This window comes from Ranitomeya imitator, chromosome 5 (genome assembly GCF_032444005.1).
Source record: "Ranitomeya imitator isolate aRanImi1 chromosome 5, aRanImi1.pri, whole genome shotgun sequence".
Taxonomy (NCBI): domain Eukaryota; kingdom Metazoa; phylum Chordata; class Amphibia; order Anura; family Dendrobatidae; genus Ranitomeya; species Ranitomeya imitator.
Genome location: NC_091286.1, coordinates 264,778,376 through 264,795,695, shown reverse-complemented (window position 1 = coordinate 264,795,695; position 17,320 = coordinate 264,778,376). Strand labels below are relative to the sequence as shown.

At 44.6% G+C, this 17,320-nt stretch overlaps 1 protein-coding gene across 1 annotated transcript in view; it reads left to right on the top strand.

The window, feature by feature from the left end:
• Positions 1 to 17,320, top strand: part of CDK19 (cyclin dependent kinase 19) — a 411,797-nt gene that overhangs the window by 213,849 nt on the left and 180,628 nt on the right. The window lies entirely within an intron of this gene.

Genomic DNA, 17,320 nt, shown 5'->3' with positions numbered 1-17,320 from the left:
ATGGGGATAGTGAATGGGCTACACACACAAACATAAAATGATTTTGATTAGAGAACATTATAGGCCGCTCTGAACAAATGTGGTTTGAGGGAGCGCCTAAAACTATGCAAATTATGGATGGTCCTAATATCTTGCGGTAGAGCATTCCAGAGGATTGGCGCAGTACGGGAAAAGTCTTGGAGTCAGGAGTGGGAGGTATGGATTAGTACAGAGGTTAGTCGAAAGTTGTTTGCAGAGCGCAGTGGTCGGTTAGGCCGATAGACAGAAATGAGGGAGGAGATGTAAGGGGGTGCCGCACTGTGGAGAGCTTTTGTGGGTGAGAACAAGTACTTTGAATTGTATCCTGTAATGAATAGGCAGCCAGTGTAACGACTGGCGAAGAGCGGACGCGTCCGAGTAACTATTAGCTATATGGACAACCCTGGCTGCTGCATTAAGGATAGACTGGAGAGGGGAGAGTGGCGTGAGGGGGAGGCCAATTGGTAGAGCATTGCAGTACTCCAGGCAGGAGTGGATTAAGGCGACAGTGAGGGTTTTTGTTGTTTCCATGGTGAGAAAAGGGCGGATTCTAGACATGTTCTTTAGGTGTAAGCGGCATGAGCGGGCAAGAGATTGTATATGGGATGTGAAGGAGAGATTGGAGTCAAACATAACACCCAGACAGCGCGCCTGCTGCCGGGGTGTTATTATGGTGCCACCCACGGAGAGGGAAATGTCAGGTTTAGGGAGGTTTGTAGATGATGGGAGCAGAAGAAGTTCAGTTTTGGAGAGGTTGAGTTTCAGATTGAGACAGATTATCCGTATATCTGTCACCTATTCCACAGAGAAAAGAGAAGAACACCACTAAATATAGGAGGAGTTTAGTTTTGGGGAGTGGGAAGGAGAGGCAAACATTTTTTCTTGTGTTTAGTTATATCCACTAACTAAGGTGTTATGGTATAATGTATAGCTAATCTAATATAAATCTAGTCTATCCTGACAAAAAGTTCATAATAATAAAAAAATAACTAATAAGATCACTATAAAGCAGGCAAAGCTGCGGTAAATCCATTTCTATTAAAACATGGGGAGATTTATAATATGCGGTATTTTTTTTCTTGCATTTTCCATTTACATTCAAGCAGTCATAACTTTTTTTTAGTGGGGTGAGTTGTATTTGACATTTGCACCATTTTGGGGTACATACAACTTAATACTTAACTTTTATTACGGTAACTGTTTATGTTAAGAAATAGAAAGAAAAAGCACCAATTTTTTCCTGTTTAAATTTTAAATTTTTCATTCGTTGTACAAATAAAACTGTTAACTTTATTCTGTGGGTCAGCACGATTATGGCAATATGCCGTAGTATTCGGCAAGTACCAAATTTATATTGTTATATTACTCCTAGAATACTGCTTAGAAAAAAAATTGTTTTTGTGTCTCCGTTTCCTGAGTGCTCCAAGTGTTTTTGTATATGCAAGCTGTTATTGTCACTGGTACCATTTTTGACATTCCTTTTTTTTCCGTGCAGGAAAAATAATTATATAGTTTTATGGTATCGATCAATGAAATTAGCGTATGTTTCCATGGTTAGTATTTGCTGCGGATTGGATGCTGCGAACAATCGCAGCGTCCAATCCCCAGCGGCCAGATGTTACAGCATAGAGGATTGTATTTAATGAAATCCCATCTCCACTATGCGTACAGGGACACATGCAGCTTCCCTGCGTACTTGGACATGCGGCGCGTCTTTCCAGACCACAGCATCTCTATTTATCTTGCGGAGAGTAGCATGATGTAGAGACAGGGACCCTGTCCAGCGATATGTATTTACTAGGCTGCTTGGTATAGTTTTTGTAAAATCACGATTTTCTCTGCTGCAGATTTAGCAGTGCTTTGAATGCTGAGCTATGTATAACCTTGCCCATACCCCTGATTGACTTTTTCTACATTGTACATTGGCATAAAGCTAGGAATCAATGGGAGTGGGGTTACACAGAGCAGGAAGACTAGATTGCATGAGACAACTAGTCCTCTAGTGATAATTTCCTGCTGATTAAACCACTGATTTTTTTTATATCACTACAAGCAGCTTAGTAAATGACACATTACTGGAATTGGGGTCTATGGCCCTATATCATGCTGTTCTCGTATTAAATAGCAAAAATCTGCTCACAGATTCCATTTTAAAATATATTTACTTATTTATTTACAATATTTATTAGTTTCACATGGGAACATTAGCACACGATCCGTCAAATGCAATGATAACACTTTGCACTACTAATGTAGTGCAGAGTATTATGAAGAATGTCAGTGTTATACTGACAGGTAGCCAAATACACCGTGGCTCCAGCAATAGATAGGATAACAGAAGGAACCATTTCCTTCTGTCACATTCCTTACATGCACCATGTGAGGAGTTAATTGAACTGCTGCTAACATTTACAGTTTCCTATGTTATTTTTGATAGATTGGAGACCTGAATGCTGTTAAGCCGCAGTACCACAGTCTGGGGTGGGGGTGGTTGTTGAGGAGATACACTGACTTTTCAGGTCTTAATGGATATGAGTTTGTACATTAGCACGTGAGAAGCCAATGAGGTAACGGGATGTGGTTAACCTCTATTAAACATCTAGTGTTGGTAACATACAGCTGCCCATACACATAGGATGGTAGACCATTCATAACTGTTTCCAGACTCCCCCCCACCTCCCCTTGGCCTTTGTTTTTTTAACTCAATATACTCTTATGTAACATTTTGAAGTATTTGTTTGCTGTCAGTGAGTGAGAGCACTCTTTCTTTTACAATCAGAGGCTGCAAAAATGTCCTTAGTACTGCTCTCACCTGAAAATAGAAGAGAATTGAGAGAAACCATCTGAATCTAGTCAGCCTGTGACTGTAAGTATTTAAATTGCATACATACAGTCACGCTACCGCCAACCTGCATGGAACTACAGGGAAATTGTGACTGTGACAGAGTGACACATCGCACACTGTCATGATTCAGCATTCTGCAGTCACCAGAGGCATACAAAGAAGTCATGGAGCCCCATTGCAAAAGTATAATGAACTCCCCATAGTCATCCATAATATATAATGAACCCCTTAGTCATCCATAAAGTGTAAATCACCCCAATAGTCATCCATAACGTCTAATGCATATCTCCTAGTCATCCATAGAGTATAATGCACATCCCATAGTCATCCATAAAGTATAATGCACATCTTCTAGTCATCCATAAAGTATAATGCACCCCACAGTCATCCATAAAGTATAATGCAGCCCCCTAGTCATCCATGTACAGTACTAGTATGGCCACTGATTTTTTAAATAAATATATACTCACCTTTCCTTCGCTCTCCTGCCGCGCCCATCCTCTTGTGAAGTTGGTAGCTGACTTCAGTTCGACGAGAGCATGTGACGTTACTGCCATGCGTCCTGTCACGTGCACCCTAACATCAGCTGCTGGCCTCTGATTGATCAGCAGCGTGCATTGTGGCATGGTCTTTGTGCTCTGCAACACACTTTAACAGGATGAACGTCCAAGGTCACACATCCAGTTGAGGCTTCTGGTTGATTCTCCTTGATCGGCCTGGCCCGATCACAGCAGCGACCACTGGGACCTTGGTTTTTGCACCACTGTCTGCAGGTTGATAGCATTATTTTACATGAACGATTCCCTTTAACAGCAGCAAGTGGAGCTCAGTTCCACTCCCTAGTGTTAAAGGCAGATGATAGCTATGTGTAACACAGCCTTCATCTGCTATGAATAGGACGGGCTCAGGCTCTGAGCACACTCAATAGATAGCCTTCTGATTTACACACACACGGCTAATATCAGGAATGGGTTGTGGATCAGAAAGAATCCAATAACTGTATATTCAAATTTTCTTAGAAAAATGAAATGGATAATAGAATCAAGAAATGGAAAATAGAATTAAAGAAAATATTAGTAAATTTGGACTATTATGGGAACCAAGAGATATAAATTTATAAGGAATTAATTATCAAAAAGATGAAACATACATATACTGTAGTGTAAGACTAATAAACGAACATCAACATCCAGGTGCATCTTAAAGGATGGATATAGAGGACCCAGATCAATGTTGCGAGTTAATTTCAGCTGTACTGAAGGAAATCACTGAAATGGATGTAAGGATTAGGAGAAGAACCCGAGAGTGGACACTCTGGGTCATGTCTCTAGAGCCCCCGAGAATGAGCGGACCAGATGGAACCACCCCCTATACAGGGAGCGTTAGGAGCAGGCCCAAGGGGGATGGAGACACAACAGCTGGAGCCAAAGGGACGGCTACTAAAACAAAAGAGGACAGACACAGCGGAGACACAGAGTGCACAAGACCAAAACACGTAGAAGGAACGGCAGAGACCCTGTGCTGACAAGTCAGGAACACAGGACAGGCACGGTGGAGAGACAGGGCAGACAAAGCAGGAACGCAGGGCAGGGACGGCGGAGAGACAGGGCAGGCACGGCGGAGAGACAGGGCAGACAAGGCAAGTACGAAGGGCAGGCACAGCGGAGAGACAGGGCAGACAAGGCAGGAACGCAGGGAAGGCACGACGGAGAGACGGCAGACAAGGCAAGTACGAAGGGCAGGCACAGCGGAGAGACAGGGCAGACAAGGCAAGAATGCAGGGCAGGCACGGCAGAGAGACAGGGCAGACAAGGCAGGAACGCAGGGCAGGCACGGTGGAGAGAAAGGTACTGAGACCGGAGAGCCTAGGACATATGTAGGCCGACAAGAAGTACAGAGAAACCTGCAAAGCAAAGGCGTCTTACCTGGGAAGACGCCGGGAAGAAATACCTGATGGGTGCCGCCATGTTGGGGCGGAGCCATCGGGTCGCGACCTCCCAGGAGGCTGTGCGGCGCAGGAGACGCGACTGTGCATACGCGGAAGAACTGAATGCCGCGACCCAGAGAAGGGAGAAGCAGAACGGCGCGGGACAGAGTCGGGAGTGCACCGAGGGATGGAAGAAGACAGGTAAGTATGTGTGGTCCTCCAGTACCCCCTCCTTACTCCCCCTTTTTTTTAAGGCTGGAGAGAAATCTCTTCATGATAAGAGGGGCATTGATGTTCTCACGGGGCTCCCAGGATCTCTCCTCAGGATCCTCCCAATCAATCAAAAAATAGGTCCTCCGCCTAACAACTTTTTTGGCAAGGATATCTTTAACATTAAAAATACCATCAGAAGTACTGAGTTGTCGAGAGTGAGGGATAGACGGGTGGAAACGATTGAACACTGCGGGTTTGAGAAGAGACACATGGAAGGCATTGGGAATATGTAAGGAAGCAGGCAGCTTCAATTTGTAGGAAACATCATTGATGCGACTTAAGATAGGAAAGGGACCAATGTAGCGAAGTCCCAGTTTGTGAGAGGGAATCTTAAGCTTAATATAGCGCGAAGATAGCTAAATTCTATCACCTGGAATATATGGAGGAGCATCCAAACGCTTTTTATCGGCAAACCTCTTCATTCTATAGCTAGCACTTTCGAGAGCCTCTTTTGTCTCACTCCAAAGATCTCCTGGGACAAGAAATCCGCCGCTGGTACCCCCAAGGTGAAAGAAACAGGAAGAGGAATGCCCAGATGTTGACCAAAGACCACAAAGAAGGGAGATTCAGCCCAAGGGAGAAGAGAAACCCAGTCATCCTGATGAGCATTGAAAAAAATGTCACAGGTATGTAGTTAGAACTTGATTAACTCGCTCCACTTGGCCGTTGGATTGTGGATGATACGCTGAAGAGAAATCCAGGTTAATCTTCATTAATCCACAAAGCACTCTCCAAAAACGAGAAGTAAATTGAACTCCACGGTCAGAGACAATATGCTGCGGGAAACCATGAAGACAGAAGACTTGATGTAAAAAGATTTTTGCCAACTCGGGATGGAAGGCAGACCTGGCAAAGCAACAAAGTGAGCCATTTTGGAAAACCGATCTATGATAACCAGGATGACAGCAATTCGAAGAACGGGGCAAATCGTTGACGAAGTCCATGGCGATATGGCTCCAAGGATCGGAAGGCACTGGCGAAGGATGCAGGAGTCCGGACGGAAGCTGTCTGGGAACTTTGTTCTTGGCACAGGAAGGACAAGAAGCAATGAATTCAGTGACATCTTGACAGAGGGACGGCCACCAATAATGCCGAGAGATAAGGGAGAGTGTCTTCTTGACTCCAACATGTCCAGCGATCTTGGAGTGTCCCCAACGTAAAACTCTCACTTTGTCTTGATCCAACACCAAAGTCTTGCCAGGAGGTGAATAGACCACTCTTAGAGGAGCAAGGGTGACGATTCTTACAGGATCAATTATATGAGCCTGAGAGTCTTCTACAGTGCCTACAAGTAGTATTCAACCCCCTGGAGATTTAGCAGGTTTAATAAGATGCAAATAAGTTAGAGCCTTCAAACTTCAAACAAGAGTAGGATTTATTAACAGATGCATAAATCTTACAAACCAAAAAGTTTTGTTGCTCAGTTAAATTTTTATAAATTTTAAACATAAATGTGTGGGTCAATTATTATTCAACCCCTAGGTTTAATATTTTGTGGAATAACCTTTGTTTGCAATTACAGCTAATAATCGTCTTTTATAAGACCTGATCAGGCCGGCACAGGTCTCTGGAGTTATCTTGGCCCACTCCTCCATGCAGATCTTCTCCAAGTTATCTAGGTTCTTTGCGTGTCTCATGTGGACTTTAATCTTGAGCTCCTTCCACAAGTTTTCAATTGGGTTAAGTTCAGGAGACTGACTAGGCCACTGCAACACCTTGATTTTTTGCCTCTTGAACCAGGCCTTGGTTTTCTTGGCTGTGTGCTTTGGGTCGTTGTCTTGTTGGAAGATGAAATGACGACATACATCCCGTCTATGAGAAGAAAGGTCCGGAGAGAAGATGAGAATGTCGTCTAGATAAACCACGACACTGCAGTAGAGAAGATCCTTGAATACATCGTTATTGAAATCTTGGAATACCGCAGGTGGTTTGCAGAGGCCAAACAGCATAACTAAATACTCATAGTGACCGGCGCGAGTGTTAAAGGCGGTTTTCCACTCGTCTCCAGCACAAATTCGAACCAGATTGTACGCTCCACGCAAATCCAGTTTGGTAAAAATTTGCGCTCCTCTGAGGCGATCGAAGAGTTCAGGAATGAGCGGCAGTGGGTATTTGTTCTTCACCGTAATGTTGTTTAGACCTCTATAATCAATGCAGGGACGAAGTGAGCCATCCTTCTTCTTTACGAAAAAGAAGGCTGCTCCAGCAGGAGAAGAGGATTTGCGAATGAATCCCTTTGCAAGATTTTCTTGAATATACTCCGACATTGCTTGCGTCTCAATAGGGGATAGAGGATAGCTTCTACCTCTTGGAGGGATAGCCCCAGGCACGAGGTCGATGGGACAATCATATGGTCGGTGTGGAGGTAAACCTTCTGCCTCCTTCTTGTTGAAGACATCCGAGAAAGAACTGTAGACGCAGGGTAAAGCGGAAAAGGAAGAAGAAGAAGAGACACCCACAGGACGCACCGGCAGCAGACAACGTTCCTGACAGAATTCTCCCCAGCGCAAAATATTAACATTATGCCAATCTAATTAGGGCTCGTGATTCCGTAACCAGGGAAGATTAAGAAGAACAGGATGAGACAGACCAGCTAAAACATAAAATGCAATTTTCTCCCTATGCAAAGCCCCTACTTGAAGCTCCACCTCATGTGTAACTTGTGTAACGGTCTCCTGTAACGGTTTACCATCCACGGATGCAAGGAATAAAGGACTCTCCAAGGTTTTAACCGGGACAGAAAATTTTATGACCTCTTCAAGTCTAATAAAATTCCCTGCAGCGCCCGAATCCACATAAGCATCTAAAGAAAAGCCCTTACCAGAAATGTGCAATAAGACGGACAATGTAAGAGGTTGAGAGGTATCAGAAACACCTAGGGAGGCCTCTCTTACCTGACCTAGGCGGAGAAGTTTTCCGGACGTTCAATACAGGACCGCAACAGATATGAGGCACTCCCGCAGTAGAAACATAACCCTTGAGTATGCCTCTCCTTACATCGTTGTTCAGACATTTTGAGACGGTCCACCTGCATCGGTTCTGGTGTGGACGCCATGGAGGAAGTTCCGAGCCACGGACTGAATTGTTTGCGGGTAGCAGGAGAAGGCCGAAGAAGTCTCCACTCCCGGGCACACTCCTGGAAACGAAGATCAATACGGGTAGCCAAGGAAATCAAATCCTCCAAAACCGTAGGAGTGTCCCGACCAGCTATCTCATCCTTTATGTGCCTGGAGAGACCTCGCCAGAAGGCTCCTACCAATGCCTCATTATTCCAGCCTAAATCGGTGGTGAGAGTACGAAACTGAATGGCATATTGGCCCACAGTTAAGGATCCTTGATGTAGATTAAAAAGAGCCTCAGTAGTAGAGGCAAGACATCTGGGTTCGTCAAAAACATGACGAAAAGTCTCTAAAAATTCAGATAATCAGGAAACCATGGGATCGTCTCGCCCCCAAAGGGGATTAACCCATGCCAAGGCGTCACCCTCCAGATGGGAAATTAAAAAAGCTATTTTAGCCCCATCGGAAGGGTATTGCTGGGGCAGAAGTTCAAAATGAAGGCAACATTGATTTAAAAAACCCCAACATAATTTTGGATCACCACTGTATCGTGGAGGTTTAGTTAAGCAGGGAGGTGCGCGGGGAGCAGAGGCCGAGGTGGAAACGGCCGTTTGCAAAGAAAGCAGCTGGTCGTCCACCGAAGCCATGTAACTAAGAATATGAGCCTGGATATCACGTTGCTGAACCATCTCTTGCTGTAAGCCAGGTAATTGGGAGGCGTTACCAGGGTCAGAAGACTGGAGCGAGGAGAGACGAGAGTCCATAGCCTTCTTAAAGGACATAATACGGGTCTGGTTCTCCTGCAAAAAGACTAACTCTTTTTGCGCAGCTGACGCTCCAGCCGGGTCCATGGCCTTTGCTTACTGTAAGGATTCGGAGAAGAACCCGAGAGTGGACCCTCTGGGTCGTGTCTCTAGAGCCCCCGAAGACGAGCGGACCAGATGGAACCACCCCCTATACAGGGAGCGTTAGGAGCAGACCCAAGGGGGATGGAGACACAACAGCTGGAGAAAAAGGGACGGCTACTAAAACAAAAGATGACAGACACAGCGGAGACACAGACTGGACAAGACTGGAACACGGAGAAGGAATGGCAGAGACCCTGTGCTGACAAGGCAGGAACGCAGGACAGGCACGGTGGAGAGACAGGGCAGACAAAGCAGGAACGCAGGGCAGGCACGGCGGAGAGACAGGGCAGACAAGGCAAGTACGAAGGGCAGGCACGGCGAAGAGACAGGGCAGACAAGGAAGGAACGCAGGGCAGGCAAGGTGGAGAGACAGGGCAGACAATGCAGGAACGCAGGGCAGGCACGGCGGAGACACAGGGATGACAAGGCAAGTACATAGGGCAGGCACGGTTGAGAGACAGGGCAGACAAGGCAGGAACGCAGGGCAGGCACGGTGGAGAGAAAGGTACTGAGACCGGAGAGCCTAGGACATATGTATGCTGACAAGAAGTAAGGAGAAACCTACAAAGCAAAGGCGTCTTACCTGGGAAGACGCCGGGAAGAAATACCCAATGGGCGCCGCCATGTTGGGGCGGAGCTATCAGGTCACGACCTCCCAGGAGGCTGTGCGGCGCAGAAAATGCGACTGCGCATGCGCGGAAGAACTGAACACCGCGACCCAGAGAAGGGAGAAGCAGAGCGGCGTGGGACAGATTCGGAGGCGCGCCGAGGGATAGAAGAAGACAGGTAAGTATGTGCGGTCGTAATAAAGGACATCAAATCCAAAAATATAAGAGAAGAAAACCTCATATTTACCAATATCTGGTTACAATACTATTGTACTGCTGGCTGCAGCATACCCCATCATATATGGTGAGGGCAACACAAGTGCAAAATATTAACCACTTCCACAGCTACCATCTATAGAGGGAGGGTTTGCTTGTTTTTATAAGTGTTCATAAGGCTTGAATAAGCAACCTACTCTATCAGACAAGATCTTCACCCAGCATCTTAATTTCACAGGTATCTACATATTCAGGGTGTAGATACCAATGAATGCAGTGGTGAAAGAGGGAGTCGCCAGTTTCCTTTTTCATCATTCAACCTGTGCATTTGATGAAAACACAGTGCAGCCAGCACAATTATGTCGTTAGATTATGCCTGCCGCATGTAGCCTCAGTCTGCACACTGGAAAGACCAGGTCGAGATAAGTAGGATTTTTATTTATTTTATAGTCATTTACCTATGGGTAGATATGCAAATTGTCAATTCAGAGAGGAAGAGGACTAGAACTCTAGTGCCACCTATTGGAAATAGCAATCCTAACAGTCAATGTCGACCCTTTAACGAGCCTTGTCACATGACTTAGGATAAAAGCCAAACCAGAATCTTAATTTGCAGACACTGTGTTTCAGAGTACTGCCCCTCGTCAGTGCAAAGTAGAGATCTGGTTTGGCTGAGTGAGAGGCGTCTGATCGGGTTCCATGAAGTATCGTTTCTCCTTCCGGATAGTGACATGTTAAGCATGTCGAGGTGAGGAGACTTAAAGCCGCAATGCTCCTCTGGGAAATATGCAAGTTGTCTCTTCAGAGAGGAAGAGAACTAGAAGTCTAGTGCCACCTATTGGAAGCAGCCATCCTAACAGTCAATGTCGACGCTTTAACTATCCTTGTCACATGACTTAGGATAAAAGCCAAACCAGAATCTCAGTTTGCAAACACTGTGTTTTGGGGTACTGCCCTTCGTCAGTGCAAAGTGAAGATTTGGTTTGGCTGAGTGAAAGGCGTCTGACCGGGAACAAAGAAGTATCGTTTCTCCTTGCGGAGAGTGACATGTTAAGCATGTGGAGGTGAGGAGACTTAAAGCCGCAATGCTCCTCTGGGAAATATGCAAACTTTCTCTTCAGAGAGCAAAAGGACTAGAACTCTGGTTTGGCTTTCATCCTAAGTCATGTGACAAGGCTCGTTAAAGGGTCGACATTGACTGTTAGGATTGCTACTTCCAATAGGTGGCACTAGAGTTCTAGTCCTCCTCCTGTCTGAAGAGACAATTTTTATATTTCCCAGAGGAGCATTGCGGCTTTAAGTCTCCTCATCTCGACATGCTTAACATGTCACTCTCCGCAAGGAGAAACGATACTTCTTGGACCTATGGGTAGAAAACGGGAGGGGGGCATCATACTGTGTTGGGTATTTTGAGGTCAATCATTCTGTATGTGGGTGGGGCTGTGGGGTACATCATGCTATGTGGAGGCTGTGGGAGATAATACTGTGTGAGGGGCTACGGGGTCCATACTGTTTGTGCGAGGGTTTTGTGATCATTACATTGTCTTGGAGAGCTGTGATTTATCATACTCAGTGGAATTCTGTGGTAGTCATCCTACTGTGATAGGGGGCTGTTTGGTTCAACATACTATATAAGGGGATGTGGGGTCCATCATGCTATGTGTGGCGCTATTGGGGCCATCATACTGTTTTGTAGGGATGCGGGGACAAAAATACTGCGTGGGGAGGCTGTGGGGGCCATCATGCTGTGTGGGATCCATTAAAAATGTGTGGGGAAGCTGTGGGACCATTACGTTGTGTTGGGGGCATCATAGTGTGTTTGTGTATGTGTGAGGGTTGTGGGAGCATTACACTTTTTGTGTGTGCAGCAGGGCTGTGGAGTCGGAGTTGGTGTCCATTTTGTTGGAGTCCGTTTAAAATGGACCGACTCCTAAAATGTATAATAAATTGGGTACTTTATTTAAATGCAGTATGTGCTGAATATTTTTTTAGAAGATTGGGAAAGTTATGAAATGTCCTATAAATGTCTGTTCTATTCCTGATGTAAGGATCTCACCTTTTAGGGGAGATGAATCTGTGCTGCACTTTATGTACATGCTAAGTAGTAAAGCTCCCCCTCTACAGATCAGAGCAAAAAGGCACTGATAAGGAATAATTGTAGCCCTGCACTCACCTCAAGAACTACTAGTGTGAACAGGAAAGCAGGATTAAGGCAAGTACTTCTTAAAGCATATCTAAACTTTCAATAAACTGTGCATAAATCAATAGTCCAGTGTATGTTTTCTGTGTATAATTCATGTTTGGAGAGGTTAGTTGATCTTATGCTCTTTATGTTATTAGCTCTGCTAGCAGTTTCTTTCTGGGGTATGATTCAGCACAAACTTGCTCCCTACTGTGAAACGCTTGAGATAGAAGGTCAGAGTAAAGCTATCTAATAACGTATATTGCAAACTTTTTATTTGTCATCATCTGTACTTTTGATTTCTGCAAAGTTTTTTTTATTTCTATTCAAAATTATACATGATGCCCTATTCTTGCAGGAATTACAATATACCGTATATACTCGTGTATAAGCTGAGATCTTCAGCACATTTTTTTGTGCTGAAAATGTCCCCCTCGGCTTATACATGAGTCATTGTCCCAGAAAGTGAGCAGGGGAGGGAAGCATTGTCAGGAGCCGGCGGCTGTGACATCATACTCACCCTCCTCGGTCCATCTCTGAACGTCCCTGCATCTCCGTTGTCCTGGCGCAACAGCTCTTCCTGTGTTGAGCGCTCACGTTGTACCGCTCATTAAGGTAATGAATATGTACGCGTCTCTACTCTCATAGACATGGAGCGCATATTCATTGCCTTAATGAGCAGTACCACGTGACCGCTCAGCACAGGAGAGCTGCCAGTGCCACGCCTGGACAAGGGAGATGCAGGGACGTGCAGTAACGGACTGAGGAGGGTGAGCCACGCATACAATGAGGGGATCGGGAGAGCCAAGCATATGATGGAGGAGCCATGCATATTACAAGGGAGGATGGGGGAGCCACGACTATGATGGGGGTGGAAGGGGGAGCCATGCATATGACGGGGGAGGACTGGGGAGCCACATATACAACGAGGGGAGCGGGGGAGCCACGCATACAATGAGGGGACCGGGGGAGCCACACACAGCAGGACAGGATGGGGGGAGCCACACAGAGCAGGACAGGGATGAGGGAACACTGCGTACCCGACTTATACTCGAGTCAATAAGCTTACCCAGTTTTCCGTGGCAACATTAGGTGCCTCGGCTTATACTCTGGTCGGCTTATACTAGAGTATATAAGGAACCTTTTTTATAGGACAAAATTATTTTGAGAGCAAATTTATATGATTACAAAATGCCTAAGACGCTTCCTATGAAGTCAGCTGTATCACCATTTTCACATTAACTCAAGATAAAAAATATTTTGTGTCACTGTATGACAGATGAAAACAAATGTTGTGAGCTCAAAATCAGTGCATACTCAGACAGTGATGAAAATGCTTCTATGAGAGCTTCCAATCTAAAAAGACATTTCCAACGCTTATTCTTGGACGTTTTCTAAGCTGTGACTGAGAAAGATCACAGCGACAAGAAACCATTGCCCAGCACTTCCCGCCTAAGGAGGAAGAAAGAGCATCTTAAACATCAGTTGCAAGATATATTGCAAGTGAAGGAAAGTTACTGTAACAATGACAGCAGATATGTGTAACCCCTTTACCCCCAAGGGTGGTTTGCACGTTAATGACCGGGCCAATTTTTACAATTCTGACCACTGTCCCTTTATGAGGTTATAACTCTGGAATGCTTCAACGGATCCTGGTGATTCTGACATTCTCGTGACATATTGTACTTCATGATAGTGGTAAAATTTCTTTGATATTACCTGCGTTTATTTGTGAAAAAAAACGGAAATTTGGCAAAAATTTTGAAAATTTCGCAATTTTCCAACTTTGAGTTTTTATGCAATTAAATCACAGAGATATGTCACACAAAATAAGTAACATTTCCCACATGTCTACTTTACATTAGCACAATTTTGGAACCAAATTTTTTTTTGTTAGGGAGTTATACAAGTTAAAAATTGACCAGCAATTTCTCATTTTTACAACACCATTTTTTTTTAGGGACCACATCTCATTTGAAGTAATTTCATTTTGAGGGGTCTAAATGATAGAAAATACCCAAGTGTGACACCATTCTAAAAACTGCACCCCTCAAGGTGCTCAAAACCACATTTAAGAAGTTTATTAACCCTTCAGATGTTTCACAGGAATTTTTGGAATGTTTAAATAAAAATGAACATTTAACTTTTTTTCACAAAAAATTTACTTCAGCTCCAGTTTGTTTTATTTTACCAAGGGTAACAGGAGAAAATGGACCCCAAAAGTTGTTGTACAATTTGTCCTGAGTACGCCGATACCCCATACATTGGGGTAAACCACTGTTTGGGCGTATGACAGAGCTCGGAAGCGAAGGAGCGCCATTTGACTTTTCAATGCAAAATTGACAGGAATTGAGATGGGACGCTATGTTGCGTTTCGAGAGCCACTGATGTGCCTAAACATTGAAACCCCCCACAAGTGACACCATTTTGGAAAGTACACCCCCCTAAGGAACTTATCTAGAGGTGTGGTGAGCACTTTGACCCACCAAGGGCTTCACAGAAGTTTATAATGCAGAGACGTAAAATAAAACAAATTTTTTTTCCCACAAAAATGATTTTTTAGCCCCCAGTTTTGTATTTTCCCGAGGGTAACAGGAGAAATTGGACCCCAAAAGTTGTTGTCCAATTTGTCCTGAGTACGCTGATACCCCATATGTGGGGGGGGGGGACTACCGTTTGGACGTATGGGAGTGCTCGGAAGGGAAAGGGGCCATTTGGAATGCAGACTTAGATGGAATGGTCTGCAGGCGTCACATTACGTTTGCAGAGCCCCTAATGTACCTAACAGTAGAAACCCTCCACAAGTGACACCATTTTGGAAAGTAGACCCCCTAAGGAACTCATCTAGATGTGTTGTGAGAGCTTTGAACCCCCAAGTGTTTCACTACAGTTTATAACGCAGAGCCGTGCAAATAAAAAATATTTTTTTTCCCCCAAAAATTATTTTTTAGCCCGCAGTTTTGTATTTTCCCAAGGGTAACAGGAGAAATTGGACCCCAAAAGTTGTTGTCCAATTTGTCCTGAGTACGCTGATACCCCATATGTGGGGAGGAACCACCGTTTGGGTGCGTGGGAGGGCTCGGAAGGGAAGGAGCGCCATTTGGAATGCAGACTTAGATGGAATCGTCTGCAGGCATCACATTGCATTTGCAGAGCCCCTAATGTACCTAAACATTAGAAATCCCCACAAGTGACCCCATATTGGAAACTAGACCCCCCAAGGAACTTATCTAGATGTGTAGTGAGAACTTTGAACCCCCAAGTGTTTCACTACAGTTTATAACGCAGAGCCGTGAAATTAAAAAATCTTTTTTTCCCACAAAAATTATATTTTAGCCCCCAGTTTTGTATTTTCCCAAGGGTAACATGAGAAATTGGACCCCAAAAGTTGTTGTCCAATTTGTCCTGAGTACGCTGATACCCCATATGTTGGGGTAAACCCCTGTTTGGGCACATGGGAGAGCTCGGAAGGGAAGGGGCACTGTTTTACTTTTTCAACGCAGAATTGGCTGGAATTGAGATCGGACACCATGTTGCGTTTGGAGAGCCCCTGATGTGCCTAAACAGTGGAAACCCCCCAATTATAACTGAAACCCTAATCCAAACACACCCCTAACCCTAATCCCAACGGTAACCCTAACCACATCTCTAACCCAGACACACCCCTAACCCTAATCCCAACCCTATTCCCAACCGTAAATGTAATCTAAACCCTAACCCTAACTTTAGCCCCAACCCTAACTGTAGTCTTAACCCTAGCCCCAACCCTAGCCCCAACCCTAGCCCTAACCCTAGCCCTAACCCTAACCCTAATGGGAAAATAAAAATAAATACATTTTTTTTAATTTTTTAATTTTTCCCTAACTAAGGGTTTTTGATTTACTTTTATAGCGGGTTATTTAGCGGATTTTTATGATTGGCAGCCGTCACACACTGAAAGACGCTTTTTGTTGCAAAAAATATTTTTTGCGTTACCACATTTTGAGAGCTATAATTTTTCCATATTTCAGTCCACAGAGTCATGTGAGGTCTTGTTTTTTGCGGGACGAGTTGACGTTTTTATTAGTAACATTTTCGGGCACGTGACATTTTTTGATCGCTTTTTATTCCGATTTTTGTGAGGCAGAATGATCAAAAAACAGCTATTCATGAATTTCTCTTGGGGGAGGCATTTATACCGTTCCGCGTTTGGTAAAATTGATAAAGCAGTTTAATTCTTTGGGTCGTTACGATTACAGCGATATCTCATTTATATCATTTTTTTATGTTTGGCGCTTTTATAAGATAAAAACTATTTTATAGAAAAAATAATTATTTTGGAATCGCTTTATTCTCAGGACTTCTTACAGCGTTTGACAGCGTTTTTCACCCATTGATTTGAATGGTTGGTGAAAATATGCTGCAAATACGCAGGTTGACTTCTTTTGCAATGTATTAGCTACAGAAAAGTCAAGGACAACAGGATGTGACCTCACACTCGGCTCTGCTATCTCTAGATGGCAGGCTGCATAATGCGTCCATACAGCCTGTCATCCAGCACAGCGGACCCGAACCCCATTCACATATGCATGACAACGCAGCAAACAATGCTTCTGATCGGTGAAACCATCCCCACCGTCAGAGGGCCGCGCTTCCCATGCTGTCAAGACAGTGGGAACGCTCAGCTGTGATCGGAGGTATCCGGTCACTGGTGCCAGCTGATAGGACTACAGCTCCTATCATCCAACATCTGCTGCCACTAATAACAGTGAGAGCAGGAGCGACTAATGGGAGTATTCATCAGCTGTTCCTGTGCTGTGTAAATAAATAATTTATAAAAAACCTGCGTGGATTCCTCCCTAATTTTGATAACAAGCCAGGCAAAACTCACAGCTTGGGGCTGCAACCCTCAGATGTCAGCTTCAGCAAGGTCTGGTTATCAAGAATAAAGGGATCCCCGTGCCGTATTTTTTAATTCTTTAAATAAATGTAAAAAAATGGCATGGAGTCCTCCCCATTTTTGACAACCAGCCTTGCTAAAGCTCACAGCTGGGGGCTGGTATTCTCAAGCTGGTAAGGGGTCATGGATATTGGCCCCCCAGCCTAAAAATAGCAGCCCGCAGCTGCCCAGAAAAGGCACATCTATTAGATGCGCCTATTCTGGCGCTTTGCCCAGCTCTTCCCACTTGCCCTGTAGCGGTGTCAAGTTTGATGATAATTGGGGGTGTTGATGTCAACTTTGTATTGTCCGGTGACATCAAGCCCTGAGGTTAGTAATGGAGAGGCGTCAAAAAGAACCCCCCAT